This window comes from Haliotis rubra, unplaced genomic scaffold (genome assembly GCF_003918875.1).
Source record: "Haliotis rubra isolate DU_JTF1 unplaced genomic scaffold, ASM391887v1 Scf1078, whole genome shotgun sequence".
NCBI lineage: Eukaryota > Metazoa > Mollusca > Gastropoda > Lepetellida > Haliotidae > Haliotis > Haliotis rubra.
Genome location: NW_025764979.1, coordinates 53,345 through 66,790, shown reverse-complemented (window position 1 = coordinate 66,790; position 13,446 = coordinate 53,345). Strand labels below are relative to the sequence as shown.

The 13,446-nt window shown below is 40.3% G+C and overlaps 1 protein-coding gene across 2 annotated transcripts in view; it reads left to right on the top strand.

Moving 5' to 3' along the window:
• LOC124280715 (hemicentin-2-like) overlaps positions 1–10,731 on the top strand; it is a 56,177-nt gene extending 45,446 nt beyond the window's left edge. For both annotated transcript variants that reach the window (XM_046716702.1, XM_046716708.1), the window contains one exon: positions 10,675–10,731. The gene's annotated coding sequence lies outside the window, so the exon portion shown is untranslated. The remainder of the gene's footprint in view (positions 1–10,674) is intronic.
• Positions 10,732–13,446: the final 2,715 nt, after the last annotated feature.

Genomic DNA, 13,446 nt, shown 5'->3' with positions numbered 1-13,446 from the left:
AGGGGCATTATATCCAGGGTGGCACTATGACCAGGGGCATTATAACCAGGGTGGCACTATGACCAGGGGCATTATAACCAGGGTGGCACTATGACAGGGGCATTATATCCAGGGTGGCACTATGACCAGGGGCATTATATCCAGGGTGGCACTATGACCAGGGGCATTATAACCAGGATGCACTGCAGGGCAGAAAAGTTGCCATTTTCACAATCATGTCCCTATATATAAGTGAGTAAATGTGGATGATACCCTAAATTAAGAATGACATTGCTTTGCATTGCTTTGACAGCTTTTCGTGTTATTCTTATGGATTAATGGTTTCATTTTTTCTTGTTACAGCTCCACCATCAGCACCCTCAAGTCTTCAGGTGTCCTTGGTAGGCACTACATCTGTGTCACTACAATGGGTTTCTGCCTTCAATGGGGGATCAAATCAGACATTCACAGTGAAATATAAATCACAGTCACAGTCACAATGGACAACAGGGAAAAGTGGCATAGCAGATCCAGGGAAAGGCAAACAAGTCCAAGGAACTGTTACCGGTTTGAAGCCTTTGAAAGCGTACACCTTCCCGGTCTTTGGCAGAAATGAATATGGTGATGGAGAAAAGACCATAATACAGGGAACTACACTTGAAGGTTAGTAATTTTACCTTTCATGTCATTTAACATCACTCACGAGCAGTTTTGTTTAGCTTTCCACTTGTTGAGAGCACATGAATAAATATTGTAATTTGATGACATAATTTTTGTAACTTTTTCCAATTCCATCCAAAACATTATTGGGTACTTTTCCTTTCTAACATGCAGTACATTTTGAATACAACAAAGGAAATACAGTGATAATGAAATTATTCACAAATGAGAAAAGTTTCATGATCAATCTAGTTTTGTGAAGGTTTGCAGGGTATCAGGTACTAAGTTCAGATATATGCAAGACACCATTGATACAAGCAAAAGTTCTCCATACCAAACAGGAATTTCACCTTCCCCAAATGCTTGAGGTTTGGTCAGTAACTCAGACTTGTTCACAAATGATGGTATGATCAATCTAGGTTCTGGAGTAATGCGAATCAAAAACATAGTTTCAAGTTCTTATTTCTTGCTATATTTCCTGCTTGGCTTGTCTATTTATGGACTGGAGCTAAAATCACGTGATCAATGGGAGCATTATTTGGATTTACATTTATGTTACCAATGTAAAAAAAATGGACTTTTCCTTTGCTTTTCATATGTGGATGGGATTATCTTTATGATGATCTTCTGATTATTACTTGGCAAGAACCTGTACCCTTGTGCCATCCATGACTAAACTATGATCTCAATGGGAATCCTCTCACTTACTTGATAACAGTGTTAGTACCTACACCAAAATGTTGCACTCATTGCAATAAAGAAGTTGATTATCCATAGAACGTGGTTTTCCTTCATCTTTAAAACTTCTAAAATGCCTCTCAAAGAAGTCAGTTATGACACTTTTGGTCACGATCAGGCGAAAATAATATACATACAATATTTCTCTAAAATAATCTACTTATTACTGGATACAATATAGTATAAAAAGTTAGAATGTACCGTATCTTTTGTTTATCAAACTTAAGTATCAAGCTTTGAAAATCTGTGTCCTTAAGTGTGAAAATAAGCCAACAAACTAGCTATACATGGAACATTTATTGATTGACCTGATTAGTGCATGACTAATTAAAAAGGCAGTTGTCTATTGTTCAATATCTGAATTCTAAACATGACAGTTGATGATTGTACTCTAAGTATATTGCATCCCCCCCCACCCCCACTCCGAGTAGTATTAGAGAGGGGTACTGCCGCAGATGCGGCTTTGAGGCTTATTTATGGGAACTAAGCCCCCCAGCCCCCCTTAAAAAATAGCGAGAGACATCCTTCGATGTGCCAGTGGCCTGTACCCCAATCTTATAATACTCTTTCTCTTTAAGAAGAAGTATTTTCGCTAGGGCTACCCATTGTTTCAGCAACCGCCACCCCATTTTCGACCCGATACCAAGACAGGTTGCAAAACACTGGTATAACCAAGGTTGCTCGTACTTCCAATTAGACATATGGAGTTGCTACAGTATACAGGATATACTCCGACAACAACAACCATGGGAAAGCAAATTGCAGCAACTTTCCAAGAAAATGGGCATTCGATGCAGCAAATCGATCGCACACCACTTCCTACTGGAAAACACACACGACAATAACCTTGTAGGCTATCTCGTCGGGAAATCTCGGGAAAACCCACCTGCAACCAGCCTTTGTCGACAACCTCTAAATGTTTGGCTATCTATCTAGCAAAGACATTGTGCAGCACAAAGGAAGCATCCAGTGTACGACGGGAGAGCACAGCCACGCAAAAAAAAATCGTTGGACTACTCCACTGGATACTACGCAAAAGACGAGTGCAGGAGCTATTGCCAGCACGATCCAAAAGATCAAAAGCAAAGCATGGCAGAAATCGCTAGGAGCATGGAAAGCCCAAAATGACGACGAAACACCTTTTGCAGTCTTTGTGGCCAAAGTGGACGTCTCCGAAATTGCGATCGACTGACTCCAAGAGAAATTGTCCAATCTAGAAACAAAACTACAAGGCAATGGACTAAGGATCTACAGCATCGACTACACCCGAGACTATTCCGGCGTCCTAGACCGCAAACAGCTCGTGCAATTCCTCTGTAGCCAACATGGATTTGTCGAAAAAGGCGATCTCGTGGAAGCTATCGAAAGCGGAAAACCCACCATCCTGGACAACACCCACTCGGTCGGCAACCATGTATGCACATGGGTAGAGACAACAAAGTCCAGCAAAACGATGCGCACCAAGTCGTTTGCAACTCGAGAACCGATTGGCGGCCATCTTGCCAACTATGTGTATTGTCCAAACGAGCATCTCGGGAAAACCTTTCTCCACCTAGACGTACAACAACGCATCTAGAAGTGTCCCTGCACGTCTGCCAAGAAACCGACATGTCCACCAACAGAGCAGAAAACGTTTTGCAAGATGTGTTGGAGCGGGTTTCGGCAGCAGGCGATGGTAATACAACCACCAGCAACGCAGTGGCTTCATCTCGCAGAAAAGATGGACCGCTGTTTGGTCCTAGCCGACCGTCCACAGCAAACAATCTTCATCGCGTGGTACGCACATTCGAAAACAGGTTCTGCAGAACACATTCGTCCAACCAACACAGAATCCTGGGAAAAAAACATCGACTGGGCCATAAGAGACTTCGAAGGGTTCCAATATTCTGCGTGGACATCCTATCGGTAGAAGGAGATACAGTGCAACTAGGCCCACTCCGATGCTATGCCAAAGGCGAGGACACCAAGACAGTGCTAGCTGCCAGCAAGAAGCCAACAGCTCTACATCCAACTGGCATGGATCCAGACATATTTCTCCTGACAACTCCACACATCCAATGGCAATGGAGGCAGAAAAAATACCAAAAGCTGGGCAGAGAAAGATCCGACCAACCTTTCCAAGAAATGCCGAACATAGCTGCCAATTGCAAAATTTCTACTCTGTCTACAAAAACACAAGGAAGGAAATTGCTGGAGCTACTGAGTCCGAGAAAGCAGAAAATTGGCAACGAAGAGCCGAAAAGGCACTACAAAAGGAAATACAAATCTGGGAAGATTGAGCAGAACTACACAAAAAGGAGATGAAGCTCTGCAAGATAGTTTCGCAGAAGCCACAGCATACATCCAAAAATGAAGACAATCCCAACTGCTTGTGGAAAATGCTCTCCGCAATACAGATACAAACAAAATAGGGGCAATACCCGGTCGATATGGTATTCTCAGCTTTCGAACCACCAACTGTTCCACATGCATCGTCTCCAATCGGCAACAGGCGATACGAGCACTGTTTTGGACTACGGCGGGGCTAGAAAGAGTACTACGACAACACAACGCCTACTACGAGAGAACGAAAACAGACTGTTTCGAGCGACAAACGTATTGGTTGGTAGAAGAGGGTTTCTCTCGATACGAAGTGAATGAACACACCCTGCAAATCGAGATCGAATCCTCCGAAAGATCATTCTTCAACAAAACCTGCAAAGAGATTCGTTGGAAGAAAATACAGGTAGTTGCATCTCCTATGGGAAAGGAGTATCTGCACGAGCGCAGGAAGATAGAGGAAATAGAGAACATGTCGGAATACGAAGAATATCTAGAACTACAAAGGGCTACGAAATCCATCGCCCAGATATCGCCGCCAAAAAGGCCGCCATCCAGAAATGTGTGGACTTTCCAGAAGGGATCTATGCCATCCACAGGTTTGCAAAACAAAATCGTGGGACCAAGTGAACTATCCTGTATCTACAAGCGGTGGACGAAAATGGAGCGCCAAAAGACGATGTACACATTCCCATATAGATCTGTTGACAAAGCAAAGCCCAGCTCTGTGTAGTCCAGGGCCCATTCGCATAACGCCAAACAAAAAGAAAGCTAGAAGCGTACGAATAGAAACTACAACACAAGAAGTACAAGTCCACAGACTGTTTCCATAGCCGACAGCAAATAGTCAGGTCTTGCCCCAATTGTATAGTTTTCTAGACAGACCCGACAGCTCGCCTAGTATTTTTGCAGATGCACAGTCGCGGGCTTGGGGTTGCAAAGGATGAATGGAGTCGTAGACTCATCTAAGCCCGTTTTCGTATTCCAACTGCTTTTCTTGGAATTTGTGGTATGGAAAGTAGGGCACACGCCCGGACGAAAAAACAAACGCATGGTTCGTATACCCTACTACAATACTTTTTTCCAAATAGGCTGCATTCCACACATCGCCTTCTCTACCGATGCCAAATCGTTTCTTTTCTTGTGCCGAGATTTGTCCACGCATCTTGCGAATCTCTTCCACTTGGTCTTGCGATAGTTGTCTTTTTGGAGGCATTTTGTTTGTACTCTATATCTACACCATTGTCTATATGGAAACACCTATGTGTCAGTAGTCATCAAGACGTCTCATTCCTCCACCTTTACAGTTGACTACGGAGTACCGCAGGGCTCTGTTCTGGGATTGTTACTCTTCACCCTGTATACCAGGCAACAGGAGGAGGTGATCAGCAATCACCAGGTACTTCATCATCTATATGCTGACGACAGCCAGATGGTTGACAGCTTTCTCCCAGCTAGCGACACATCACCATTGACAAATCTTGAGGACTGCTGCTCTTCAGTAAAGTCATGAATGAATGACAATATGCTAAAACTAAATGAGGTCAAGACAAAGGCTATGCTTGTAGGCCCTAAAGCCTGTGTGTCAAAGGTGAACATCAGCCATCTCACTATTGGGGAAACTGAGATTTGCATCTTAACTTCTGTAAAAGATCTAGGAGTATACTTACAGTCACACCTTTCAATGGAAAGACAAGTATCGGAGATCTGCAAGTCCTGTTATTATCAGATCCGAACCATCTGAAAAATACACCCCTTCCCTCATTCGTTCCAGAATAGACTATTGTAATAGCTTGCTTTTAAACATCCCCCACGAGCTCTTAAACCGTCTGCATCGCATAGAAAATATTGCTGCACGTATTGTGAGCAAAGCACCAAAGTTCTCAAGCATGACCCCTATTCTAAAACAGTTACACTGGTTGCCCATAAAAACTTTAATGTTTTAACCCTTGTCTACCAGTGCATATTCGGCACTTCTCCAGCCTATCTCAAAGAATTGTTCAAACCAAAACTTCCATGCTGACAGCTTCACTACAGTGACAAAAACTTACTTCACATTTAAAAATGGAAATTGAAATCTTATGGTTTTTCACTCATTTCAAGTGGCAGCCGCGATGACCTGGAATTACTTACCCGCTCACCTTAGAACAAGCCCAACAGTCACAATTCAAAGCAAACCTAAAGACATATCTCTTCTCTATGTATTACAAGTGACTCCTATATGCTATCTTGTCTGCGCTATGAGCATGCTGTAGGTGTTGATTTAGCGCATTACAAATGGACTAATTATTATTATTAAGATAATTTTATAATTTCATTTGTTACTTATGGTTAACAAATTGTGAGCACATTTATCATTCAGAAGTTTCGAGAAAAAATAAAATCTCATAAAAGTAAGCGTTCATATTTATGGAACATTCATGGTAAAGAGACGAAATGATTCCAAATGAGATGATGTCATGCAGTTTGACGTACACACGAAACATTCGCACAAACACAAACACAGTGCAGCAAATCCATAATTTTAGCACATGCATTGACAGTTCTGGATGGAAAGCATGCATTGCACTCTGAGGTATCCTTTATAAAGGTTTGTGTCAAAACATAGTTCAGTATTGACGTAAGGAGGTGTATACGCCACACAAACGAGCCTAGACTTAATGACTGAGCAGAGGGGAATGGCCATAGAAGAAGGTAGCGCTGCAACCGTTGTAGCTGGGCAATTGGGCTGTCATCTTACCACCATTACACGATATGCTCAATGTCACCAGCAAACCTGGTCTGCTGCTGATCATACCTGTACCAGATGGCCTCGAGTGACAACTCATGCGAAGATGGTTCATCCGGGTCATTCATCTAAGGAACCAAACTCAAGTAGCAACAGTAACAGCAGCCTTAGTTCATGGGCCAAGGGGAGCAGTGTCCAGCGATATGATTAGACGTTGTCTTCGGGCATCTGTTTATGTGTTTGGCGTCGGCGAAATGTGCGCTATGCTGATTGTTGTGTCAGACAGGCAAACAGATGGGGTGGTGACAGTGTGATGGTCTGGGGGGCATTCAGTTACAATCACAGGTCCCAGATTCACGTCTTCTGACATCGTGTAACTGCTGTTGTGTACAGGGATCATGTTCTTCAGCCTCATGTTGTTCCCATGTGTGCTATACATCCCCAATTACAGCTCTTCCAACAGGACAACGCACATCCTCACACAGCAAGGGTGTCGATGGATTATCTGGCTCAGAACAACATTAACGTTCTTTCATGACTGTCTCTTTCCCTGGATATGGCTCCCATGGAACATGTCTGGGATGAAATTTGACGTAGGATTGCTGCAGGTAGACAGCCACTCACACTTGCACATTTGGAACAGAGATTGGTGTTCAAGTGGAACCACTGGCCTGGTGCATGGCCTGTATGCAATCTAACTGGGGCCATACATATGCTACTAAAGAGACTGTCACTTTTCGCATTCAGGGGTATCTCCATTTGACAGACTGATCAATTTGAACTTATTGCAATGCAATGTCATCAGCAACTTTTAGCTGTTAAATTGACAGTGTTTTGGCGATAGATGGTGCTGCTCTGCTGGTGACAGACATCAACAGAGTTCCCATTGTTTTTATGTTTACACAAGTCAGTAAGTTTTGAGGAACTGTATTTTGTGCTTAACAACCCTGCAAGTATGGGTGGATTCCACCGGTGTGTGATTTTAGCGATGGCGCTAAGTATATTTGTCCACTGCGTGTCATCGTCTTGGAGGCCTTTAGATGACTCCGTAATGGCGAACCAAGATGGACGTCATTGGCACCAGTATGGACGTGAAGAGCTGCTGGCACTGCAGGAAACCGCGTTGGAATTGTAAGGACTTAGAGACTTGCCCCCGGAAAGTGCATCAGGCAAGGGGAATAATTCAAATTCAAATTCAGGATCAAAAGTTACTAGGAAAAATGAGGTAAGCAGTGAGGAGTCCGCCGATGAGTTCAGGCGCGCAAATCAAGACCACCTCTTCCAACTTTTCTATTATCAAACGTGAGATCTCTTAAGAATAAACTTGACGAACTTTCGGCAAGCACAAAATATTTGTAGGAATTCAGAGACAGTTGCATTCTATGTTTCAAGGAGACATGGCTATCACCCTCCATGGACAGTAACACCCTCTATTTGGAAGGATTTGGTACTCCAGTTCGATTAGACAGAGATTCAGATGCTCCAGGGAAATCTATTGGAGGAGGTGTATGTATCTTGTGAGAGAAAGGATAAGTTCACCAAACATCAAACTTCTATCAGTGTCTATGCGGCCTACTTATCTACCACGTGAATTTGGTCATATATTTGCTGTGAGTGTCTACATACCACCCAGTGGCGATAACAAACAAGCTGCTGATGTAGTTCATAATCATGTTCAATCCCTAGAGCTGATTTGTCCTGATGCGCCGAAATTCATACTTGGAGATTGTAATGGATGTACCCTGAAGTCTGTGCTCCCCACCTACAATCAGTATGTAACATGTTGTACACGGAAAGACAAGATCCTTGACTTGTGTTATGGTAACATCAAGAACGCCTACAAATCATATAGTAAACCACCTCTAGGAGCTTCGGTCCATAATTCTGTGTATTTGCTGCCCACATATCGTCAAAAGTTAAAAACAGAGACGCCTCTTGTTAAGACTGTCAAATCATGGAACAAAGAAAGTATTGATACCCTACAAGGATGTTTAGCGTGTATGGATTGGGACATGTTCTATGATGCAGAACAAACATTAGAAGGAATGTGTGACATCATTACGGATTATATAAATTTTTGTGTCAACAACATAATACCAGAAAAAGAAATCAGAATTTTCCCAAACAACAAGCCCTGGATCACCAAAGAAATGAAATCTTTATTAAACGAAAAGAAACGAGCATACATGAAAAAAGATAGAATAAAACTCAAAAGCATACAGAAGGACATCAATCTTAAAGCTTGTGAGTGTAAACTAGCGTACAAAGACAAAGTTGTGAGACAGTTTCAGCAAACCTGCAACAAGCCTGGCAAGGCGTGAATACGATGATTGGCAAGAGCAGGCGACGACAGACAACCAATGTCGGGGATAATAAGACCTTTGCTGAGGACCTCAACACTTTCTACAGCCGCTTTGATTGTCACGACTTTACCAATGAGAGAGCTCAAGTTAGTGAAGCCGTACAGGATAGTGAAAGTCGTATCCATATATCAGAAGCTGACGTCGTTCAAAGTTTCTCCAGAATTAACATCAGAAAAGCAAAAGGACCGGACAACCTTGACGGCATTGCGTTGAAGGAGTGCAGGCTTCAGCTGTGTACAGTTTACCTTAGATTGTTTCAATTCTCAGTGAATACACACGTTATTCCTTCGGTCTGGAAAACATCAGAAATTTTACCAGTTCCTAAAAAGACACAACCTAAACAACTCAACAACAACAGGGCAGTTGCTCTCACATCTATAGCAATGAAGTCGCTGGCATGCATCTTGTTGAGACATCTCCGACAGGAAGTTGCCGAAATACTGGAGCCGCTTCAGTAAGCCTACAGGTCAAGAAGAGGAGTTATTGATGCCACACTGTCACTCCTTAATAATGTCTATAAACATCTAGAGATACCTAAGTCATACATCAGGATCCTCTTCGTTGACTTTTCATCTGCGTTCAACACCATCCAGCCACATATCATGATACAGAAACTGTTAGACATGGGCGTTAACTCATACCTCATCAAGTGGATCGAAAACTTTCTTGTGGACAGAGAGCAGTACGTGAAAGTTAATGGGGCTGTATCGAGTAAACGGACCACCAATAGTGGTGCACCACAAGGCTGTGTAATATCTCCTGTTCTTTTCACCCTCTACACTAATGATTGTGCAAGCTCGAATTCAACCTGTTCAACTGTAAAGTTTGCAGATGATGCAGCAATTGTCGGCAAACTGAACGACTCTGATTCTGAAGAACTGTATAAAGAGGACATTAATCATTTTACGACTTGGTGTGCAGAAAACCACTTACTCTTAAATGTCACAAAAAACAAAGGAATTGATAATTGACTTTCGGAGTAAACCCACAGAAATGCTTCCAGTGATAATCAACGGTGAATTTGTTGAGACAGTGTCGGAGTATAAGTATCTGGGAACTTTCATTGACTCTAAGCTGAACTGGAACTCTTTCACTGAAGCCCTTTACATAAAGTGTCAACAACGTCTTCATCTCATGCGTAAACTGAGATCTTTTAATGTTAACCCATCTATGATGTCATCTTTTTATGTAGCATTTATTCAAAGTATTTTAACATTTTCCTTCCATTGTTGGTACGGGTCTCTCTCACTTCATCTCAAATCTAAAATAGACAAAATTGTTAACACTGCAAGTAAAATCGCTGGAGTCAGATTTGAATGTTTATCATCAATATATGAGCGGCAAATCGTGAATCAAGCTGTCAAAATCATATCTGACCGCACTCACTACTTAAATTCGGAATACAACCTCCTCCCTTCAGGCCACCGCTACAAAGTTCCAATTGTGAAAACTAAGAGAGCCCGTACATTCTTTATTCCAAGTACCATATCTCTCTTACACAAATGTGAAGATACCTAAATCAAAGAAGTTATGTAAATATGTTTGGTATCTCTCTAATGTGTCAGTAGCTCTGCTGATGTAACACAAACTCCTGAAAAGGCATTAAAGTATTATTCTGTTCTGTTCTATTCTATTCTATTCCATTCTATAGAATAAGTGATTAGATATAATTTTGTTTGTCTTCTATTTCAAAACTTGACAAAAAGCAAGTCTTGCATTTCTTTTGCTGTTCAGTATATTTTGCTTTGTTAAGGGAAAAATGATGTCATAATTTCTTAACATAATTTCTTCTAATATATTGAATCTTTTAGCTGTTAAAATTGTGTTAACTACAGTTATGAATTGGTAACATTGGATTAAAGTAAACCTTTAATATTCTCTTTCTAGCACAACATGCTGCAGAAAACTGTGCAATTCTAACAGGAATCGGAACTGGAATTGGAATTGGAATTGGAATTTGTTTTCCTTTTATCATCATTCTTACCACAGTTTCAATAGTTCTTTATCGAAGACTACAGTTCATTGCGAAACAAGGTTGGTTTAAAATGATTATATTTGTAATGTTTATGGACAAGGTACAGCATAAAATGTTTACCATAAATGCAGAAATGATTATATTCATTGTTCACTGTCTAGAATAATACCAAATTTGGCCTCTATACCCATGGCCTTTCACCAACAAGACTTAGGCCTAAAAAAAAACCTCGGCATCCAGGGTCTTAACTTCTACTGCTTGTTGTTTCATGCCATATTCACGCTATGTGATGGCCCTGTAAATAATCGTGTCTGGACCAAATTATTTAATGGTTTCACAGTTTTGTGATATTTTGTCAAAAATAATTGATTTGATTGCACTACAAACTTAATTTTACTACTTTTCTTATCTTAGGCAAAGGAGGACAAATTGCAATACCAATGTGAGTATGTCTCCTAAACAAAGTTTTTATAAAAATACAATTCACAGCCTTGACAATCTAGGCTGTGAATTGTATTTTTATAAAAACTTTAGCATTCTAAGTGATGATGGTTATTTATTGATAGTGATAAGATGCAGCTTTTCATTCCCAAAAAATGTTTTTTATATAATAGAGGCCCAAATGTTATAGTAGTTATGAAGCTTGTCACAATGTTTCTCTCAGTCTTGAAGACTTGGGACGACCACTTAAATTAAAAGTAAGAGTCATATTCAAAGTGTTAAGAATACTTCGATAGATTGTACAATAACCTCTGAATCATACAAGAATGCCCCTGCCTCATTATGGGCATCAAGAGAAGCAGATTTTCATTTGATTATGAAACATTACGAAGTTACATCAAGCTGTCCTTAATGTTTTTCCACACATTCAGGACATCCCAAACATCTTTGATAACCGATACTTACATTACAACAAATGCTATCATGATGTCCCAAATCAACTGATTTACACGTTTAAAAATGTACTGCATATACATAATTGTTATCATTTTCTGGGATATAAGAAGTAAACCAAATGCCTCCTAAACTTAATAACTTATTGGTTAAGTGTCGTAGTTCACAAATTTATGAACACTATTAAATGTCAACGATATTTCTAAAATGCTTACCCAGAAGGGTACGTATGTAGACCTGCTATGAGGCCTTCAGTTGGCCCCAAGTAAGTAAAAAAATTTAATTGGGAATTGAAAGGTTCCTATTTCACGTGCATACACTTACTGCTGATGTGACAGTGACTGAGGAAGAGACTTGCTTTTACACTTCAGCATTAAAATACCACTAAAGATAAGAAAATAAAAACTTTTAAAAGATCAGCTGTGAAAAAAAATAACATTTCCCACCAATTTTCCTGTCAAAGGCTCTTAGCTTTGGATTTTAGATAAATCCCTTGCTGATTAAAATTCCATTCATTCTGGATTTTCTCCCAAATTTCCAACCATACACCCTACTACACTGATACAGGATAGTGATCAGTTATCTAAACAAATGTGAGATGAGTTATCAATCAATGAAATACTTTTGAAAATTCTTTTCAAGGAACATACCACCCCAACAACCAACCGGCAATGGTGAGTACAAGCATCATACATTGATGACAGTTCGTAATTGACTTAATCGTATATATATGAACTGGGTTAATCTGCTTGTGGTCCTTCATTCCAAATTCACTATTATACATTTCATATACAAAACATGTATCTGGTCATTATTACTTAGCAGCCATGAATCAGAGGTTATACATTGATTAGATCAAGCGGTGATGTGATGATGATGTCATTATTGATTATGTCAACAGAAGACAGTAATCTGTATGATGGCCTTGGGGACAGGAATGAAGACAAGCAGATTTACACAGAACTCCAGAATGCATGAATATGTAAGGACTTCTTTAAAGTGTGAGTATAGACCTTGCAGAGATGTAACATTAATCATTTCTGTTTTCATAATCAATTAAAAATACCAAAAACAGATACATAAATGTGTGTTTTTATGTTTTTTTTGTTTTTTCTGGTGGGTATTGATTGACACTTATGATACCAAATTCCACAAAAATGATGTAAGCAAGATTTCATACCACAGATCTGCTGAAGAAACTATGTTACTAAAGTACTGTCGGAAATAGAAAAAACTGTATTTTCTCATTTATCTCTACAATTTATGAAGTTGATATGTGCAAGTGTGAAATATCTGTTAAACTAAGTTCTGCATAACTACAGTCTCAGTGGTAGGGACATAGGAAACGTAGAAAAAGGACTTTACTGAGGAGAGATTAGTGCAGAAATGAGCAATGCGGTTTTTTCTAAGTCCAAAACGATTTATTTGGAACAGACAATGGCTTTATGCAAATTAGTGTGCGATGATATTGTATTACAAAGGGCACTTTTTAAATGCCCAATTTGAAATTAGTCGTAGTTTCATTATGAACAACAGCTGGCGTAAAAAATAATAACTTTCATGCTGAAACTATGAAGGAAACTATGAAGGATGTAGCTACCATGGAGTCTCACTATCACTATAAAAAGAAACAGATAGGAGGGTTCGTCTCAAAAGCAAAACCTGGACGGGTGTCGCAGACGATCATTGGGGTCGGGCTGGGGGATAGAGATATCAGCTAAGATAAGATAATCCTTTAGGGCAATTATACTGGGGAAGTACACGGCATGTCATAACAATCTACAGTCCTG